Below are 15,914 nucleotides of genomic sequence, written 5' to 3'. Positions count from 1 at the left end.
TATTTATTGAGAGCTTATCAAATCTGCAGGAAGAAAAATCAAACACTGAGAAAAGATGGATGAACACAATTGTTTAGCACTCAATTCCAGTTGAGTGCTAAGTGTTACAAGCATTATATTTTACACGTTCTTATTACCATTTTAGATTAGTAAACTAAGATCCTAGATACTAAGTAACTTTTCAAAGGTCACACATTATATGTTTCAAGGCCAGAATTAATTCCAAATCTTTTTGACTGAGAGCCCATTGATTGAATTATTAAATTATATTATCTGGATTATTACAATTACTTGTACAGTTGGCCCTTGGAAAACATGGGTTTGAACTAGATATGTCCACTTACACACATTTTTTTTTTAACAATACAGCATCATAAATGTATTTTTTCTTCTTTAAGGGATATGTGAGGTGAAGAGAAATTCCAGGGAGCTCACCGCCGTGTCATTCCTCAGGTCTTGAGGGCTGGGATCTGCCAGCTTTCTCATTACCTTTCTGAATCTTCTCATGTTGTCTTATTATATATAATGCCCAGGAGTTCTAGCTATATTTAGTGGGATGAATAAGGAAAAGTCTGTTTCTTTAAGAAATTTAGAACTAGATCTTTAGATTTTTCAGTTTCAAATGAACACTAATTCTCACCTGCCACCCTCCCCCCAGTTTTATAGAACTAGGTATCTCTGCATTAGATGTACCATTTATTGTCAAGTACTCTTATATTGGACCACAGTCCCTGGCTTTGCTTAGCTGTAGAGATGAATAACCAAAGAGTAACTTATGCAGAATTGAATGTGGCTAAATACTCAAAGAGGCAGCAAATAAAACCTAAGGGCACTAAAACTTCCATTTTGGTAACTGAGCAGGAAATAACCTATGCAGAACTAAACCCTCAAAATGCTTCTCAGGATCTTCAAGGGAATGATAAGAACTAACACTGCAAAGGTAAACCATTTAATAGACACAAGAGTATAACTATTCTAGCATGTGCAGTTGGGGTGCCAAGTTATGGGGTATAAGGACTATACCAAGCCTAGAGGTATATATACCTTATATATATATATATAAGGACTATGCCAAGCATAGAGAATAAGCTCACATATTTTTCATTTGAGAGGATCAGAGCTTAAAGTTGGAATACGGTATTCTGATTGAAATCTGAGGACTAACTTTGTTCAGGCGTTGTTACACTTCCTCATCTTTACCAACATCTCATGGAGCATTATGCAATGGCATATTTTAAGAGAAGATTACAATGGTGGATATGAGTTTGGAGTCCAAGTTTATATCTATGATATCTTTGACATATGGGTTCTTTTTCTAAACAATTGTGTTCATCCATCTTTTCTCAGTGTTTGATTTTTCTTCCTGCAGATTTACCATCATCTCTGAAGAAGCTCAAGGCTGGGATCCTAGGAATCATCCGCCTTATCTTGATCGCCACTGTGGGGAACTGATAGCTGTTATTCCCTGTAAGTCATTTTTGAAAGATGATAAAGCAAGTTTTCACTTTAATGATTGTCAGAGTCTCTAAATATTTCACAATATTACACAATAGAACTTACATTTTAATGTATTTTTTGGACTAAAATTATTCTGAATTTTTCCTAGGTATAATAACAGAATGACCATCGAGAAAATCATATATATGAGAATATTATATATATATATATGTATATATATATATATATAATGACTCAAAGACATGCTTTAGGGGACTGAAAGACCTTTGTGAAAAATACAAATTAATTTCTGAGATTGGCTAAAAATTATATTGTAAGGGATGGTGAAGTTTGGTCCTTTGGGCTTTTGAAATATTTTCCCTCCACGTCTTCATTTCTTTATTAATTTTTCTTTGAAATATCTATTTTATTTCAGATCATTCTAATCTAAAACAATACATCAAATATCAAACTAAGAAACTAAAATTATTAAGGTCTATTTAGATCAGTATTCATTTTTATGAGGATTACTTTAATTTTTTTAGGTACTGTAATACCAGAGCTGAATAATTCTTCCCTGGTAACAAGGATCTATAAACATATACAATGATTTTCAAAGTTCTGATATTAGTAAAGTTTATATTTTGTGTTCATCTTAGGGTAGACAAAATGATATTTTTTGAGGGAATGTAAATTATAAAATTAGGCAATCCATGTTCATAAATACTGATTAGAGAAAACTATTTCCTCTTCACTAACAATGTGAAGAAATATTCATTTAAAATTATTAGATCCATTGTTGCCAATTGGCTCAAATTTCTTCCTTCTATGATATAAGTGATAAAAAATATACTATTCTAAAAATGTTGTTTTGTTCAGTGACTTTCAGGACAAGAATAGATGGGTATTTTTGTTTGTTTCCTTTATACGGACACATAAAGTAGGGGATAAGAGACTAACCCTTCTCTGTGAGTGTGTGTGAATGTGTTTTATTGTATATTACCAGCTTATGAGTGTGCATAGCTATGTTATATACATGCAATGTTTATAACTATTACAAATAGGTAAATTAATTTTCATTTCAAATATTCAAACTGTTTTGGATAATAATTTATAATCTTTCCTCAGTGTATCATTGTAGTTATTGTCCAAAGGAGTGGTTAACATGTCCCAACAATTTTTATTACTTTAATTTTGAAGAAAAAAACACAACACACATGGAATGAGAGTTTGAAGGCCTGTGCTTCTAAGAGCTCTAACCTGCTCTACATCGATGATGAAGAGATAATAGTAAGATTTCAAATGTTTCCAGCATTTTGTTAAAAACTTGTTTCAGTCAATATTATATTTTTGGTGTATATTTGCAGTTTATTATTTAAAAGCCTATTAATATTCCATTATTTGACTTCATGATATTTTATTTATATATATTTTTACTATTGATGCATGTTTGATAATTTCCAGTTCTTCCTTTTTATAGAAAACCATGCTTCTGTAATTTTTTTTGTCTAAAATAAACTTTGCTATTTAATTGACCAGACATCAAAGACACGAAACATGATTACACAGACTGATGCAAAAGTGAATTGAAGCATGAAATTATGAATCAGATCAGGAACAGGACTTCCCCTCTCCAACAGCCCTGCTCCTGCTTCTTTGTATTCTCTTATCATTCCTCCTCCTCCTTCCTTTTCAACCACTGTCCTGACTTTTTGTCTCTTGGTTTGGTTTTGAACTTCATATACATGGAGTCACGCAGTATGCATTTTTGTTCCTCTTTTCATTCCCGTATGCTATTTCTTGGAATTCACCAATATTATCCCATTTATCTATAGTGTGTTAACTCTTACTTCTAAACTGTGTGAATATAACATTTTAAAATACATTCTACTGATGTGTCTTGGGAGTGAGGATGTGAGTCTTATGCCCACAAGAACACAAAGGTTTCCTGGGTCTAGTATTTTTATCATGGGATGTCTTTCGCTGGTCCTACCTTTCTCTGGTAGGATTAGTGATTTCCAAGGGCTAAGGGGAGGTAGGATAGGAAACAACTGTTAATCAGTACAGTGTTTCCTTCTGGGGTGATGAAATTTTCTAGAGTTGGATAGTGCTGATGTTTGCAAGCCGTGTGAATATATTAAAATTCATTGATTAATCACTTCAAATGGATGAATGTTATGCTGTGTAAACGAAACCTCAATAAAGCTGTTAAAAATAAACTCCTGAAATTGTGTTTGCATTTAATCTTTAATCTGTAAAGATTAGTCATTTTTACAATATTGCCTCTTCTGATTTGTATCGTGTTGGATCCTTCCATTAAATAGGTTTTCTTTAATTTCTTTCTTTTATAGTTTGTATGTTTCTATACTGAAGTCTTACAGAAATATGAGTATTTCAGTTATGCTTTTGTAAATGGCATCCTTATTTTTAAATTTTTAGAAGCTTTTGCTATAGTAAATAGAAATACAATTGAAGTTTACATGTTGGTATTATATAGAACGACTTTGCTGATTTTATGTATTAATTCTACCATTTCAAATAAATGTTCTTCTGGATGTTTTATATACACAAGCTATTTCAGCTGTAAATAATCACAGTTTTATTTCTTCTTTCTAAGTGTAATTATGTGTTTTTTTTCTTGACTTATTTTCACATGCTAGGGTTTTATTTCCAATGTTGAATAGAAGATACAGTAAATGTTCTATATGCAGCATTCCTTATGTTAGGGGTTAATATTTCAATATTTTATCTTCAAGTATGAGGTTTGTTTTAAGGTTTCTTTGTTTGTTTAAATCACACTTTTCTCGTGTTAAAGCAATTCCATAATACTCCTTTTTTTCTACCATTTTATAATCGGTTACATTTATATTATTTTCCCATCAATTGGAATGATGTTTTCTCTGTATAGTACTTATAAAGTAATTAAATTATACTTTAAAATATTAAAGTCATCTCACCGCTGCATCAGTGCAGGCATCCGCAAATTAATGAGAGGAGAGAGGAGGCCCCTGCTCTTGGGCACCCGCGTGGGAACTTAGTCCAGCTCCAGACACACCGTAAACACTTTCATCTAACGGAAGATAAGCTGTGAAATCGGATTTCTGAACCACAAGACACTTGTGTAAAAACTGCATTCCATGCCAGGCCTGAAATGTTCCAAATATTAGTTCGTATTTTCTTTTAGAAATTATTTTGGCAAGGAGAGAGGGAAGATGGCAGCGTAGGAGGACAATGGGTTCACCGGGCGTCCTGCTGATCACTTAGATTCCACCTACACCTGCTTAAATAACCCAGAAAACCGCCAGAGGATTAGCAGAACGGAGTCTCCGGAGCCAAGCACAGATGAGAGGCCCACAGAAGAGGGTAGGAAGGACGGCGAGGCGGTTCGCGCTCCACGGACTGGCGGGAGGGAGCCGGGGCGGAGGGGCGGCTCACCGGCCAAGCAGAGCCCCCGAGTATGGCTGGCAAAAGCGGAGGGGCCGGACAGAGTGTGTTCCAACAGCAAGAGGGACTTGACATCTGGAAGGTTATAAACTAACAGCTCTGCTCAGAGAGCGGGAGGGCTGGAGGACAATGGGAGAGAGAGCTGCTGAGCCCCCGGACGACAGAGCTCAGTTTGGTGGGGAACAAAGGCGCTGGCCAGCGCCATCTCCCCCGCCCATCCCCCAGCCAAAATCCCAAAGGGAACCAGTTCCTGCCAGGGAACTTGCTCGAGTGCAAACACCCAACGCTGTGCTTCTGCATAGCCAAACAACCGGCAGCGGATCTGACTCCCTCCCGCTGCCACAGGGCCCCTCCTGAAGTGGATCACCTAAGAAGAAGAGAGCTAAGCCTGCCCCTCCTGCCCCCGTGTACCTTGCCTACCCACCCCAGCTAATAAGCCAGATCCCCAGCATCACAAGCCTGGCAGTGTGCAAGTAGCCCAGATGGGCCACGCCACCCCACAGTGAATCTAGCCCCTAGGAGAGGGGAAGAGAAGACACACACCAATCTGACTGTGGCCCCAGCGGTGGGCTGGGGGCAGACATCAGGTTGGACTTCAGCCCCGCCCACCAACTCCAGTTATACACCACAGCAGAGGGGAAGTGCCCTGCAGGTCCTCACCATGCCAGGGACTATCCAAAATGACCAAGCGGAAGAATTCCCCTCAGAAGAATCTCCAGGAAATAACAACAGCTAATGAACTGATCAAAAAGGATTTAAATAATATAACAGAAAGTGAATTTAGAATAATAGTCACAAAATTAATCACTGGGCTTGAAAACAGTATAGAGGACAGCAGAGAATCTCTTGCTACAGAGATCAAGGGACTCAGGAACAGTCACGAGGAGCTGAAAAGCGATTTAAATGAAATGCAAACAAAATGGAAACGACGACAGCTCAGATTGAAGAGGCAGAGGAGAGAATAGGTGAACTAGAAGATAAAGTTATGGAAAAAGAGGAAGCTGAGAGAAAGAGAGATAAAAAAATCCAGGACCATGAGGGGAAAATTAGAGAACTAAGTGATACACTAAAAAAAATTAATATACGCATAATTGGTATCCCAGAGGAGGAAGAGAGAGGGAAAGGTGCTGAAGAGGTACTTGAAGAAATTATAGCTGAGAACTTCCCTGAACTGGGGAAGGAAAAAGGCATTGAAATCCAAGAGGCACAGAGAACTCCCATCAGACGTAACTTGAATCGATCTTCTGCACGACATATCATAGTGAAACTGGCAAAATACAAAGATAAAGAGAAAATTCTGAAAGCAGAAAGGGATAAACGTGCCCTCACATATAAAGGGAGACCTATAAGAATCGTGACTGATCTCTCTTTTGAAACTTGGCAGGCCAGAAAGAATTGGCACGAGATCTTCAGTGTGCTAAACAGAAAAAATATGCAGCCGAGAATCCTTTATCCAGCAAGTCTGTCATTTAGAATAGAAGGAGAGATAAAGGTCTTCCCAAACAAACAAAAACTGAAGGAATTTGTCACCACAAAACCAGCCCTACAAGAGATCCTAAGGGGGACCCTGTGAGACAAAGTCCCAGAGACATCACTACAAGCATAAAACATACAGACATCACAATGACTCTAAACCCGTATCTTTCTATAATAACACTGAATGTAAATGGATTAAATGCGCCAACCAAAAGACATAGGGTATCAGAATGGATAAAAAAAAAGACCCATCTATTTGCTGTCTACAAGAGACTCATTTTAGACCTGAGGACACCTTTAGATTGAGAGTGATGGGATGGAGAACTATTTATCATGCGACTGGAAGCCAAAAGAAAGCTGGAGTAGCCATACTTATATCAGACAAACTAGACTTTAAATTAAAGGCTGTAACAAGAGATGAAGAAGGGCATTATATAATAATTACAGGGTCTATCCATCAGGAAGAGCTAACAATTATAAATGTCTATGCACCGAATACCAGAGCCCCCAAATATATAAAACAATTACTCATAAACATAAGCAACCTTATTGATAAGAATGTGGTAATTGCAGGGGACTTTAACATCCCACTTACAGAAATGGATAGATCATCTAGACACACGGTCAATAAAGAAACAAGGGCCCTGAATGATACATTGGATCAGATGGACTTGACAGATATATTTAGAACTCTGCATCCCAAAGCAACAGAATATACTTTGTTCTCGAGTGCACATGGAACATTCTCCAAGATAGATCATATACTGGGTCACAAAACAGCCCTTCATAAGTTTACAAGAATTGAAATTATGCCATGCATACTTTCAGACCACAATGCTATGAAGCTTGAAATCAACCACAGGAAAAAGTCTGGAAAACCTCCAAAAGCATGGAGGTTAAAGAACACCCTACTAACGAATGAGTGGGTCAACCAGGCAATTAGAGAAGAAATTAAAAAATATATGGAAACAAACGAAAATGAAAATACAACAATCCAAACGCTTTGGGACGCAACAAAGGCAGTCCTGAGAGGAAAATACATTGCAATCCAGGCCTATCTCAAGAAACAAGAAAAATCCCAAATACAAAATCTAACAGCACACCTAAAGGAACTAGAAGCAGAACAGCAAAGGCAGCCTAAACCCAGCAGAAGAAGAGAAATAATAAAGATCAGAGCAGAAATAAACAATATAGAATCTAAAAAAACTGTAGAGCAGATCAACAAAACCAAGAGTTGGTTTTTTGAAAAAATAAACAAAATTGACAAACCTCTAGCCAGGCTTCTCAAAAAGAAAAGGGAGATGACCCAAATAGATAAAATCATGAATGAAAATGGAATTATTACAACCAATCCCTCAGAGATACAAACAATTATCAGGGAATACTATGAAAAATTATATGCCAACAAATTGGACAACCTGGAAGAAATGGACAAATTCCTGAACACCCACACTCTTCCAAAACTCAATCAGGAGGAAATAGAAAGCTTGAACAGACCCATAACCAGCGAAGAAATTGAATCGGTTATCAAAAATCTCCCAACAAATAAGAGTCCAGGACCAGATGGCTTCCCAGGGGAGTTCTACCAGACGTTTAAAGCAGAGATAATACCTATCCTTCTCAAGCTCTTCCAAGAAATAGAAGGGGAAGGAAAACTTCCAGACTCATTCTATGAAGCCAGTATTACTTTGATTCCTAAACCAGACAGAGACCCAGTAAAAAAAGAGAACTACAGGCCAATATCCCTGATGAATATGGATGCAAAAATTCTCAATAAGATACTAGCAAATCGAATTCAACAGCATATAAAAAGAATTATTCACCATGATCAAGTGGGATTCATTCCTGGGATGCAGGGCTGGTTCAACATTCACAAATTATTCAACGTGATACATCACATTAACAAAAAAAAGAGAAGAACCATATGATCCTGTCAATCGATGCAGAAAAGGCCTTCGACAAAATCCAGCACCCTTTCTTAATAAAAACCCTTGAGAAAGTCGGGATAGAAGGAACATACTTAAAGATCATAAAAGCCATTTATGAAAAGCCCACAGCTAACATCATCCTCAACGGGGAAAAACTGAGAGCTTTTTCCCTGAGATCAGGAACACGACAGGAATGCCCACTCTCACCGCTGCTGTTTAACATAGTGCTGGAAGTTCTAGCATCAGCAATCAGACAACAAAAGGAAATCAAAGGCATCAAAATTGGCAAAGATGAAGTCAAGCTTTCACTTTTTGCAGATGACATGATATTATACATGGAAAATCCGATAGACTCCACCAAAAGTCTGCTAGAACTGATACAGGAATTCAGCAAAGTTGCAGGATACAAAATCAATGTACAGAAATCAGTTGCATTCTTATACACTAACAATGAAGCAACAGAAAGACAAATAAAGAAACTGATCCCATTCACAATTGCACCAAGAAGCATAAAATACCTAGGAATAAATCTAACCAAAGATGTAAAAGATCTGTATGCTGAAAACTATATAAAGCTTATGAAGGAAATTGAAGAAGATATAAAGAAATGGAAAGACATTCCGTGCTCATGGATTGGAAGAATAAATATTGTCAAAATGTCAATACTACCCAAAGCTATCTACACATTCAATGCAATCCCAATCAAAATTGCACCAGCATTCTTCTCGAAACTAGAACAAGCAATCCTAAAATTCATATGGAACCACAAAAGGCCCCGAATAGCCAAAGGAATTTTGAAGAAGAAGACCAAAGCAGGAGGCATCACAATCCCAGACTTTAGCCTCTACTACAAAGCTGTCATCATCAAGACAGCATGGTATTGGCACAAAAACAGACACATAGACCAATGGAATAGAATAGAAACCCCAGAACTAGACCCACAAACGTATGGCCAACTCATCTTTGACAAAGCAGGAAAGAACATCCAATGGAAAAAAGACAGTCTCTTTAACAAATGGTGCTGGGAGAACTGGACAGCAACATGCAGAAGGTTGAAACTAGACCACTTTCTTACACCATTCACAAAAATAAACTCAAAATGGATAAAGGACCTGAATGTGAGACAGGAAACCATCAAAACCTTAGAGGAGAAAGCAGGAAAAGACCTCTCTGACCTCAGCCGTAGCAATCTTACTCGACACATCCCCAAAGGCAAGGGAATTAAAAGCAAAAGTGAATTACTGGGACCTTATGAAGATAAAAAGCTTCTGCACAGCAAAGGAAACAACCAACAAAACTAAAAGGCAACCAACGGAATGGGAAAAGATATTCGCAAATGACATATCAGACAAAGGGCTAGTATCCAAAATCTATAAAGAGCTCACCAAACTCCACACCCGAAAAACAAATAACCCAGTGAAGAAATGGGCAGAAAACATGAATAGACACTTCTCTAAAGAAGACATCCGGATGGCCAACAGGCACATGAAAAGATGTTCAGCGTCGCTCCTTATCAGGGAAATACAAATCAAAACCACACTCAGGTATCACCTCACGCCAGTCAGAGTGGCCAAAATGAACAAATCAGGAGACTATAGATGCTGGCGAGGATGTGGAGAAACGGGAACCCTCTTGCACTGTTGGTGGGAATGCAAATTGGTGCAGCCGCTCTGGAAAGCAGTGTGGAGGTTCCTCAAAAAATTAAAAATAGACCTACCCTATGACCCAGCAATAGCACTGCTAGGAATTTACCCAAGGGATACAGGAGTGCTGATGCATAGGGGCACTTGTACCCCAATGTTCATAGCAGCACTCTCAACAATAGCCAAATTATGGAAAGAGCCTAAATGTCCATCAACTGAGGAATGGATAAAGAAATTGTGGTTTATATACACAATGGAATATTACGTGGCAATGAGAAAAAATGAAATATGGCCTTTTGTAGCAACGTGGATGGAACTGGAGAGTGTGATGCTAAGTGAAACAAGCCATACAGAGAAAGACAGATACCATATGGTTTCACTCTTATGTGGATCCTGAGAAACTTAACAGAAACCCATGGGGGAGGGGAAGGAAAAAAAAAAAAAGAAAGGTTAGAGTGGGAGAGAGCCAAAGCATAAGAGACTGTTAAAAACTGAGAACAAACTGAGGGTTGATGGAGGGTGGGAGGGAGAGGAGGGTGGGTGATGGGTATTGAGGAGGGCATCTTTTGGGATGAGCACTGGGTGTTGTATGGAAACCAATTTGACAATAAATTTCATATATTAAAAATAAAATAAAATAAAATAAAATTTCTTAGAAAAAAATATTAAAGTCATCTTACACTTCTGAAATAAAACCACAAGGATAATTCTGTATTGTTCTTTTTTAAAAAATCAGTGCATATATTATACTAAACTAGTCACATTTACACAGAAATGTGACATTTCCAGCTTCACAGAAAATTTTCTAACTATAGTTTACTTAAAATAGAAGTCAGTAACCAAAAATCTGAAGATCCTTATATGGTTTTAAATTTACTAATATATTCCTAATTAACACGTCAGCCAAAGAAATGGATATTCACAATGAATATTCACTATTTTTATATGAAGTACAAGGAAAACATAACAGCAAAAATCTGTCTTGTGAGATCTAATAGTGTATAAGAATTTTTTCTTCACCCATTGACAAAGAGATTAGACTGAGTTTTCATTGATAACTATGTTTTTTTATCAAGGCTATATTGGGAAGCATATCTTTCCCTAGCGCCTGAAAGATTTTATATCCGTATAGGTAAATCCTCAACTTTCTTTGTGCAAGAGTACTGTTATAATATATATATTACATGTATTATTAAATATTATTATATATTATTATTCCACATATCATTCCATATATATTATCACATATATTACATATATATTATATTTATATTACATATAAATTTATATTACATATATAATATGCATATGTATATTAGATATACATATATATTACGTATACATATGTATACGTAATATATTACATGTATTACATACATATTATATTACATATACATATGTATTTCAGATTACTACATATATTATTATATATATTATTATTACTACATATATTATTACATATATATTATCACATGCATATTATTGCATGTTACATGTATTTATCTTACATATAAATTTATATTACATATAAAATGTACATATGTACACTACATATACACATCTATATTATATATAAATATAATATACATGTAATGTATATAAATATTTAATTGAAGTATAGTTGACGTATATTAGTTTCAGGTGTTTGATATAGTGATTTGACAATTCTCTATATTACTCAATGCTCACGATGATAAGTGTAGTTACTCTCTGTCACCATACAAAGTTATTGCAACATTATTGACTATATTCTCTATGCTGTACTTTTCATCCCTGGGACTTATTTATTTTGTAACTGGAATTTTTGTACCCCTTAATTTTCTTTACCTATTTTGTCCTATCCACCCCCACCAAGCAACCACCAGCTTGTTCTGTGCATTTCTGATTTCTTTTTGGTTGTACAACTGTTTTATTTTAGATTCCACATCTAAGTAAAATGTATGGTGTGTTTGTATTACTCTGACGTATTTCACTTAGCATAATATCCTCTAGGTGTATTGATGTTGTTGTAAATGGCAAGATTATATAATATATATATATTTATATATGTAAAGGCTATATATATATGTATGTAAATGTTTTATATATATATGTAAAGGTTATATATATATGTAAAGATTATATATATGTAAAGATTATATGTATATATATATAATCTTTACATATATATAATATATATAATATATATAATCTTTACATATATAATACATATAGTATATTATATATAATATAATACTATAATAATCTTTATATATATATAACATTTTCTTTATCTATTCATCTATTTTAGACATCTATGCTGCCTCCATATTTAGGCTATTGTAAATGATGCCACAGTAAACATACAGGTGCTTATATCTTTGGAATAAAGGTTTTCACTTTTTTTGGATAAATAACCAGAAGTAGAATTTCTGGGTGTTACGGCATTTCTATCTTTAATTTTTTGAGGAACTGCATATTGTTTTCCATAGTGGCTGCAACAATATGATTATGTTATATTTTTAAGTGTCATTATTCACTACTAATGCCATCTGAGTTTACAGATTTTGTATGAAGGTTTGTATAATGAATTCAGTTACTTTAATACATGTTTCAAATGAAAGAACAAGACAAAATCTCAGAAAAAGATCAAAATGAAATGGAGGTAAACAATCTACCTGATAAGAAGTTCAAAGTAATGGTGAAAGAGATGCTCACCAAGCTCTGGAGAAGAAAGGATGAGCACAGTCAAATTTCAAAAAACAAATGGAACATATAAAAAAATCAATCAGATCTGAAGTGTATGATAACTAAAAATTAAAAATACACTAGAAGGAATCAACAGAAAATTAGGTGATGTAGGAGAAGGGATCAGTGATCTGGAAGATGGGGTAGTGGAAATCATAGAAGCAGAAGAATTTTTAAAAATGAGAATAAGAAAATTCTGGACAACATCAAGTTTACTAATATTTGCATTGCAAGAATCCCAGAAGAAGAAAATAGATAAAGCAAAAGCACTTACTTGAATAAATAATAGCAGAAAACTATACTGACTTGGGGAGGCAAACAGACATCTGGGTCTAAGAAGCACAGAAAACTCCAAACAAGATGAATGCAAAGTGGTCCACAACAAGACACATACTAACTAAAATGGCAAAAATTAAATACAGAGAATCTTAAAAGCTGAAAGAGAAAATTAACTAGTTATATACAGGAGAAGCCCCATAAAACTGTCAGCTGAATTTTCAGCAGAAACTTTATAGGTCAGAAAGAATTGGCATTGTATACTCAAAATGCTGAAAAGGAAAAGCCTAAACCAAGAATTCTCCACTGACAAGATTATTCAGATTTGAGAAATAAAAGGTTTCACAGACCAACAAAAGTTAAAAGAGTTCATGACATCTAAACTGGACTTACAAGAATGTTAAAAAAACTTTTTAAGGAAAAAGAAAAAGTCATAAATAGAAGTGTGAAAGTTATAAAAGAAGAAATCTCACTGGCAAAAACCAAGCATATATTAAAGGTCATGGATCAACCACTTATAAAGCTAATATGAAGATTAAAAGACCAAAGTGGAAATATCAACTAAACATAATTGGTTAAATGATACACAATGTAAAAAGAAGTAATACATTGTGTCAAAAGCACAAAATATGTTGGGGGAGGGTAGTAAAAATGTAATGCTTACAGAATGTGTTTGAACCTAAGCAACTATTAACTTAAAATAGACTGTTATGTACATGTGTTATATCTATGAACCTTACTGGAACCACAAACCAAAATCTTACTATAGTCACACACACAAAATACAGAAAGGAGTCAGAACATAACACTAAAGAAAGTCATCAAAACACAAGAGAAGAAAGCAAAACACAACACACCCTCAAACCAAAAAATAAACAAGCAAACAAACAAACAAAAAAAAACAGAAAAAAGTACAAAACAACCAGGAAACAATTAACAAAATGGCAGTAAGTTCATACCTATCAATAATTACTTTAAATGTAAATGAACTAAATGCTTCAATCAAAGGACTGAATAGTGACTGACTGGATAAGAAACAAAACCCATCTATATGCCCTCTACAAGAAACTCATTTCAGACCTAAAGACACATACTGACTAACAGAGAAAAGATGGAAAAAAATATCCCATTTCACATGGAAATAAAAAGAAAGGTAGGGTAGCAGTACTGATATCAGACAAAATAGATTTTAAACAAAACTGTAACAAGAAAGGAAGAAGGGCATTACATAATGATAAAGGGAAAAATCCAACCGGAGGATAGAACAATTGTAAATATATATGCAGTCAACATAGGAGTACCTAAACAAATAAAGCAAATATTAAGAGACACAGGAGAGAAATTGACAGTAATGAAGTAATAGTAGGAGACTTTAACACCTCTCTTGAATCAGTAGGTAGACTATCAAAACAGAAAATCAATAAGGAAAGAGAGGCACATTAGACTAGATGAACTTAATACATATGTACAGAACATTACATCCCAAATCAGCAGAGTGCACATTCTTTTTAAGTGCACTTGGAACATTTTGCAGAATAGATTTCATGTCAGGTCACAGAACAAGTCTCATTAAATTAAAGAAGACTGAAATCATATCATGCATCTTTTCTGAGCATCAAGGTATGAATTGAGAAATCAATTACAAGAAAAAAAATTGCTAAAACTCAAACATGTGGAGGCTAAATAACATGTTACTAACCAAAAAATGGTTCGACGAAGAAATCAATGAGAAAATAAAAAATTCCTGGAGAAAAATGAAAATTAAATAATAATGTCTCAAAATCTCTGAGACACATCTAAATCAGTTTAAAGAGAAAAGTTAACAATGATGCAGGCCTATCTCAATAAATAAGAAAAAAATCTAAAATAAACAGTCTATCTTTATATCTAAGGGAATTAGAAAAAGATATCTATCTATTTATATATGTACATACACACATATCTATTAAATATACTAGAAGGAAATATATGAAAAAGTAATATATGAAGAAGATGAGAATGGAAATAATTGAAACATAGACTATAAACACCACAGAGATGATCAAGGATACCAAGAGCTACTTCTTTGGAAAAATATAGAAAATTGGAAAATCTTTAGCTAGAATCATCAAGAAAAAAAAGAGTGAGGGCCCAAATAAATACATTCACAAAAATGAAAGGGATAAATTACAACAGACACCTGACAAATACAGAATATCATGAGAGACTTAGGGTGAACAATTATATGCCAACAAACTGGATAACCTAGAAGAAGAAGATAACTTTCCAGAAATATACAATCTTTCAGAACAGAATCAGGAAGAAAAATAAAATCTGAAAAACAATTAATAGTAAAGAAATTGAATTACTAATCAAACGACTCCCAACAAACACATATCCAGGACCAGATGGTTTCACAGGTGAATTCTACCAAACTTTTAATGAAGAATTAATACCTATTCTTCTCAAATTAGTTCTAAAATTGAAAACAAAGGAAAGCTTCCAAATTCATTCTGTGTGGCCAACATTTCCCCGATATCAAAACTAGATAAAGACACAAAATTCAAAAATATAATATGCTCATATTCCCAGTGAACATGCAAAAATCCTCACCAACATATTAGCAAACTGAATTAAACAACACATTAAAAGGATCACACACCATGATCAGGTGGGATTTATTACATGTATGCAAGGATGGTTCAATAACTGCAAATCAATCAACTTGATACATCATGTTAACTACATGAAAGATTAAAATCATATGATCATATGATTAAGATAAAGCACTTGACAAAATTCAACATCTGTTTATGATAAAAACTACAAAGAAAGTGTATAGAGAGGGAATGTACATCCACATAATAAAGGCCATATATTACAAGCCCACAACTAACATCATTCTCAACAGTGAAACGCCAGAAACTTTTGCTTTAAGACCAAGATAAAGACAAGATACCTATTCTTATCATTTTTTATTCAACACAGTACTATAGGTCCTAGC

General features: G+C 34.7%; 1 pseudogene; it reads left to right on the top strand.

Moving 5' to 3' along the window:
- Nucleotides 1-753: 753 nt before the first annotated feature.
- LOC122473582 lies at nucleotides 754-4,475 on the top strand (annotated as a pseudogene).
- The last annotated feature ends 11,439 nt before the right edge of the window (nucleotides 4,476-15,914 follow it).

The sequence above is a fragment of the Prionailurus bengalensis genome, chromosome B4 (assembly GCF_016509475.1).
Source record: "Prionailurus bengalensis isolate Pbe53 chromosome B4, Fcat_Pben_1.1_paternal_pri, whole genome shotgun sequence".
Lineage (NCBI taxonomy): Eukaryota > Metazoa > Chordata > Mammalia > Carnivora > Felidae > Prionailurus > Prionailurus bengalensis.
This window is presented reverse-complemented; position numbering and strand designations above follow the sequence as displayed.